Raw genomic sequence first — 7,085 nt, 5'->3', positions numbered from 1 at the left:
ACCCTTTTAGGATATTTAAGCTGTGTTCGGCCAGCCTGCGTAGGATCCCTAGCATGTCTGAAGGGTGCTAGGCGAAAATGTCCCAGTTCTCTCGTAGGAACTCTCGCAATGCGGCGTCTACATCAGGGTTTAGTCATGCCCCGATGGAAGCTGTTTTATTGGGGTCCGTTGGATGGACCTGGAATTTGACTATTTCGTCAGCTGGCTTGAAGGATGTGGACCTGGATCTCTTATCGAGTATCACATCATCCCTGTTAACCATGGAGCGCAGCGTAGTCAGTTCCTCGGCCGCTAAGGCTTCGGATAGTGCCTCAAGGGCTAATGCGGCCGTCTTATTTTCGGCGCAGAGTGCTATGTCCGGATCACTAGCTAGAGTGATAGTTCCATTTGGCCCGAGCATCTTAAGCTTCATGTACCCGTAACGGGGTATTGCTTGGAAGATTGTGAATGCTTCCTGCCCTAGTAAAGCATGATGTCCGCTCTTAAACGGGGCCACCTGAAACATGACTTCTTCAGACCTGTAATTATCCGGCGTGCCGAACACCACATCTAGTGTGATTTTTCCTGTGCAGCGCGCTTCCCGACTGGGGATTATTCCTCTAGAGGTTGTGCTGCTTCGCTCGACGTGGTTCCAGTCTATTTCCAGTTTTTGAAGGGTTTCCTCATTAATTAGGTTCAATCCGCTGCCTCCATCCATGAGCACCTTGGTGAGGCGAAAGCCGTCCACTGTGGGACTGAGGACCAATGCGGCTGGTGCTCGGGCTGTTCGGAATCTAGGTTCATCACTTGCGTTGAAGGTAATGGCAGTGTCGCTCCATGGATTTATTGTTGCAACTTGATAGACTTCAGCGAGGCTGCGGAGTGTTCTTTTTCGCCTATTGTTTGATGCGAAAGTCTCGAAGACCATGAGAACGGTACTGGTGTTCTCGGGCTGGTTTTCTGCAGCCTCCAGAATTAAGAGATCCTCGCCAATTTTGGCCACCTGCCGGAGTATCCAACATGCTCTAAGGCTGTGAGTTACTGTGGCGTCCTCTGTACTGTGAATTCTACAGGGTCCATCAAGCCACCTTTCCAGTACAGTTCCATGCCCTGTAGAGGGTTTTGGCTTTTTGGTGTTTATCCCAGGTGTCCTATGATGATGCACCCTCTTCGTTCGGACGGGATTACTATTCAAGGCCGGATTATCCCAAAATTTTATTTCGGTTTTCCAGGCGCTTTCCATCGCACAATATTTTTGTACTATGGATGCCAAGTCAGCGAAGCGTGTAATATCACGACGACTTACGGTGTTAAGGATTCCCTCGTCCGTGCAATTACTGCAAAAAATTGAGATTGCGTCTTCCTCGCGACAATCCTTTATCCTGTTCATAACCAGGAGGAATCTGGCCCAGTAATGATGTACTATTTCCTCAGGCCTCTGCCTGATTTGGGAGATATCGCTTATGTTCGGGTGGGCGGGTGTCGTTGAATCTGAAACCTCACCCAATCCAAGATTCGGAGGCCGAAGAGTTTCCGAACTCTGAAGTTCGGATTCTTGGATGTTGTCCAACGAATCTAGCCCGTTGCCTGATCCTAAGCTCAGGTCTTGAGTTACATCCTCCCCTCCGCGGGTATCCGGCTTGTAGGAGTTGGGAATTCGGACGTAGCTAGTCCTTAAAATAGATGAAGGGTTGCCGCACTGCGCCTCTACCACGGCAATGTGGTGGGTGACTTGGGGAGAGTTAATTTCTCTTAGATCGGCTTTAAGCCCAACCTGGTCATAATCCATAGCGACCCCCAGGGCGGTGATGCGATCCAAAAGCTTGTTTACGGAAGAGGGCTCCATTGGATCTAGCTGCTCGACGAGCTCCAAGCTGACGTGTAGGTTGCTTTTGATGACCCGAGAGGTCACCGCCGGCGCAACAGCCGAACAGGCGGTCATGAGGAAACCACCTAGCCGGAGTGTTTGGCCGACAGCCAAGGCTCCCTTAGCAACGGTGCCGTCTTTAAAGACGGGAGGAGGCATCCTTCCTGATTGTGACGGCACAGAGGAACTCTGAATGAAAGCACCAATGTCGGTGTCAAAACCGACGGATCTCGGGTAGGGGGTCCTGGACTGTGCGTCTAGGCCGGATGGTAACAGGAGACAGGGGACACTTTGTTATACCCAGGTTCGGGCCCTCTCGATGGAGGTAATACCCTACTCCTGCTTGATTGATATTGATCATATGGGTAGTACAAGAGTAGATCTACCACGAGATCAAGGAGGCTAAACCCTAGAAGCTAGCCTATGGTATGATTGTTGTGTATGGAGTTGATTGCCTACGGACTATAACCCTCCAGTTTATATAGACACCGGATAGGGTTAGGGTTACACAGAGTCGGTTACAATGGTAGGAGATCTTCAATATCCGCATCGCCAAGCTTGCCTTCCACGCCAAGGAAAGTCCCATCCGGACACGGGACGAAGTCTTCAATCTTGTATCTTCATAGTCCAGGAGTCCGGCCGAAGGTATAGTCCGGCTACCCGAACACCCCCTAATCCAGGACTCCCTCAACTTCCAAGAAGACATTCGGAAAATCATGAACCACGGATATGTTACTAAGCTCGAGAACATTCTTGCTTTTCAGGGCAAGGCGATGGGACCAAGAGAGTGATGGATTGCCACAATCCTATCTCATTGATCGAGGAGTGCACCAAGGAAAAATGGGCTAGGTAGCACGATCATCAATCTTAGAATGTGGTTTAGTAACCAACACACTAAGAATGGAATTAGCGTCCATTAAGTACCAAGCAACACAGTTTCTAGGGATATTGATTACACACATCACGATTCACTTGTCGGCATTCCAGTTACAATAACACGGGAACCGAGGAATGAACAATAATGGCAAGAAATATCACTGCATCAAGAATTCACAAGGGGTGGTGCAATTCTCATGAGATTCTTGACATAAGACGATAATACTTCATGGTAGAACAGAATCAAAAGTTGGGTTTGCATTTGATTTGAGGATTACAACTGCTTTGACCCAATCCTGGATATGGATAAGGTACTGCAGTTTGTTTCTCCTAGTCATTCCGGAATAGAATGGTTGGACGGACCACAAGAATATTAGGCATCGATAAACGAATGCACCCATACTCTTCACTATATCAATTAACAAACGAAGGTAAGAAAAAAACTAAAGAGGGAAAACTCAAAGGAACAAATGATTTTCAGAGGTGTGGATGCATAGATTAACATGTCAAACAAGTTCAACATATTTCTTCCAGATAACCCATGCAGAAGAGGGAGGACTGGCAGATTCACAATCATCGACTGGAGAACTCATCAAGAGCTCTCTTGTTGTGATCTTTTGATTCAAAAGAACTTCTGCGATATCGGTTCATGGTTTTGGAAGAATGATGTACCACAAACCTCAAGGACTATCAGAAAAGTTACTAATAACCTAAAGGAACGAGCACACACTATCAACATGAAGTAAGTAGGGTGAATCTCGGGTTCAAGAACCCAGGAATAGAATGCCTACTAACTTAGTGGTCTCACGGAATGCTTTTGAGAATGGTGGCCATGATCATCACACTAGGAACACAAAACATGGCTAGACTACTACGTGGTTCTATAAGATACCCTAGTGTCATAATAATAGCTCCAACATATATGTCGAGGCCATGGAGTACCTCAACACTCCAATTAGTGTGATTAATCTGGCCCAAAGGAACATCAAGAATAGGAAGCAAATATTTGCAAATGCATCAGACTAATTAGAAACCTGGGATGACTTGGACATCATAACGGCTATAAATGCTCAAAAGATTTGAGACATCCTGAAAAAATGGTGGCATAACCACTTAACATCACAAAATCAAGGTTCTAAGGCCAACTATGAACACACAGAAGTGCTAGAAACTGAGCTGAGACTTGAATCCATCAATCCTATAAGTCTACGGATTAGTAACACGGGATTCTGATAGAAAGATGAGAAGCTTAGTTCTTAATCCCCGTAGAAAAGAAGAGGTTGACTCAGATCAGAAGGACATAAGGTAAAGGAGTAAAAAGAGCCTTACATTCCCATCCACAATCAATTCCCTTATATAACTAAAGCATTTCTAGACTCAACTTTGACCATTTTGGCTTGGTAATCCTACAGGCAGTTAGGCTCTTATACCAAAGCTGTCAGGACCCCGATTCTAAGTCACACCGATCTAGCATGTAACACATCATATCACTTTGGAGCCTCACGCACGGTATTCCCATGGGTGCCACCTTACCTGGCCTGGGATCATCTGCGCCTTTTAGCTCACGTATATGATAGTGTCGCTAGCATCCATATGATAGAGAACCTGGGCCGACATGGCTAGTCGTAAACCCAAAGTGGCACTAACTTACGGGGACAGGCATACATGACCCAACAACGAACGTGTCGATCATCAGCAAATGAATCCGGGCTGTAGCAGCTGGGCTAACAAGACTTCGGAGAATCCGAGCTGTAGCAGTCTAATAGGACTCTAGTAGACACCGTGTGACATTTCCCCAAAGGGACAGACACATGAACGAAGAAGGACATATGCCGGCCAGCCTAAGTGTTCCGAAGCAGTAGAAAGCTACCATGGCTCAGTGGAAGCACTAGGATACATTTCCCGGTAAGAGAGGCTACCAATGATAAACAACTAGGTTGTCAGATCCCACACATACCAAGCATTTCAAATCATACACACAATAGGCTCGATATGTGCAAATACAACATGGCATCACAACAAAACTCTACAACTCAAAGTATTTATTCATTAGGCTTCGAAGATCCAGATATTACAAACATGGGTCTGATGACCCAGCATTCAGTTCATACAAGCAACAAACACAAGTGGATGCTTAACTTGTCTGTCTACAGACAACTACAAAAGAAAAGGCTGATAAGCCTGACCATCTACAAGACTCTGCCGAGGGGACAAGATCTTAGCTGAGGTTACAAGCTAAATGTCGAAGTCCATGTGGAACTACTAGCGAGACCGAAGTCTCTCTGCAAAACATAAATTAAGCAAACGTGAGTACAAATGTACCCAGCAAGACTTACATCAGAACTAACTACATATGCATTGGTATCAACAAAGGGGGGGTGGAGTTTAACTACAGCAAGCCAGCTTTGACTCGGTGACTATCCTAAACTACGACCGCAAGTAACTCTTTTGAGGTGGTGCATACGAGTCCACATATTCACCATATCAATACACCACTATGGATCAACTCCCGTCTCCCTATGAGAACGCCATCCATAGCACTCACGCTTATCTTGCGTATTTTAGAGTATCCACTTTCACTTGTCTATGAACTGTACAGGCAACCCATAGGTCCTTTACCGCGGACGCGGCTATTCGAATAGATGATGTTAACCCTGCAGTGGTGTCCTTCTTCATACACGTTCTCACCTCTTATCACCGTTTACACGACATGTACTCGGCAACCTTCAAGCGGAAGCCCAGCGAGGGTGTCGGCCACGACCTGACTAACCACACAATTCCCTAGTATAGGTTTATCCCCTATTCAGGTTCCATCCGTAGGGAGTCCGGCCTAGGTTTCCACATATGGCCCCGACCGATGTGTACAGGGTTCACGGGTCACCAAACAGGCGACTCGGTACACCGGGCCACGTGCCTACCGCATCACAGCCCACCCCTTGGGTCAGCGCTGCGCACGACCTCCAACATACTACAAACACTATAAACTACTTGCAACTCCTGGACAGAGAACAGGGGCGGTTAATAAGTTGAGAGAGTCAATTAAGGATCCCAATGTGTGGTAGTAGTTGTTCATGGATCACAAACACAGAACTCAGTTCCTGAGGACGGTTTCAATGAGACAACCCACCATGTACTCCTACATGGCCTCTCACCGCTACCTTTACCAAATCGTGCTCACACACTTAGCTCTCAACTGTAAGACATGTTCACCACATTCCAATTCATCCCCGATGAATCGGACCTGACTCAACTCTAAGCAGTAACAGGTATGACAACAAGCATGAATGAGTAGGCACATCAGGGCTCAAACAACTCCTACTCATGCTAGTGGGTTTCATCTATTGAATGTGGCAATGACAGACCATGCAAAGGAAAGGGGTTCAACTACCGCAGCATGTTATAGTTGAAACGTTGTTGTCCTAATGCAGTAAAAGAGAGCAAGAGCGAGAGAGTGGGATTGTAATGGAATGAACAAGGGGGTTTGCTTGCCTGGCAGTTCTGAAGATAGTATAGTTCTTCATAGGTATCATCGATCTCATTGTCAGAACCACGTCTACTGAGGGGGGACAAATACCGGTAACAGAGAAGGAACACAATCAATGCAATGCACAAAATGATGCATGATCATGACATGGCAAGATGTTGTGATTTGAGCTAATGCAGCTAGCAACAGAAGGGTTTGAGTGGATTTCCAAAGTGCATTTACATGTTTTGTTCTATACAGCATGGTTAAGTTGCTTTGTCATGCATGAAAGTACCAATGGATAGATTAGATTTTTCTGATAATTTTTCATATATAAATCTTTTGAATCTGAGTTATAGATTAATTTCTATGAATTTTTGAAGTTTATAACAATTTCTCGAATTTTCGGAATAAGTTTAAATCCAGAAAATTCTTTACTGCGTCAGCACTACGTCACTGTGATGTCAGCAGGTCAACGGGGCGGTCCTGGTCAAACTTACTAGTGGGCCCTGTGTCTTAGTAACGAAACTAAATTAACTAGGTTTAGTTAACACTAATCTAGGTTAGTTAGCAGGGCGGCCCCATCTGTCATTGAGCCAAGGGAGGTCAAACCCCTAGTCAAATGAGTCAATCCCGCCAGCGAAGCCAGACGTGGCGGTGAGGTGCGGGATTCCTCCTCTGGCGACCAAATGGCCGGCGGAGGGCATCTACGTGACGCAGACACTCGTCCGCTCCGAGTGGTGTCAATGGTTGGGCCTGGGCTGGCCAGAGTCGTCACCGGCGTCGACCTTGGCGGTCACCGGAGCTCGGGGTCATCGTTGGGACGACCGTTGTGGCTCATGCGGGGCACCTACATACTCTATGCGGCGTGTGGAGTAAGCTGGGCTCGACGGCCGGACC

Source organism: Triticum urartu, chromosome 6 (assembly GCF_003073215.2).
Source record: "Triticum urartu cultivar G1812 chromosome 6, Tu2.1, whole genome shotgun sequence".
NCBI lineage: Eukaryota > Viridiplantae > Streptophyta > Magnoliopsida > Poales > Poaceae > Triticum > Triticum urartu.
This window is presented reverse-complemented; position numbering follows the sequence as displayed.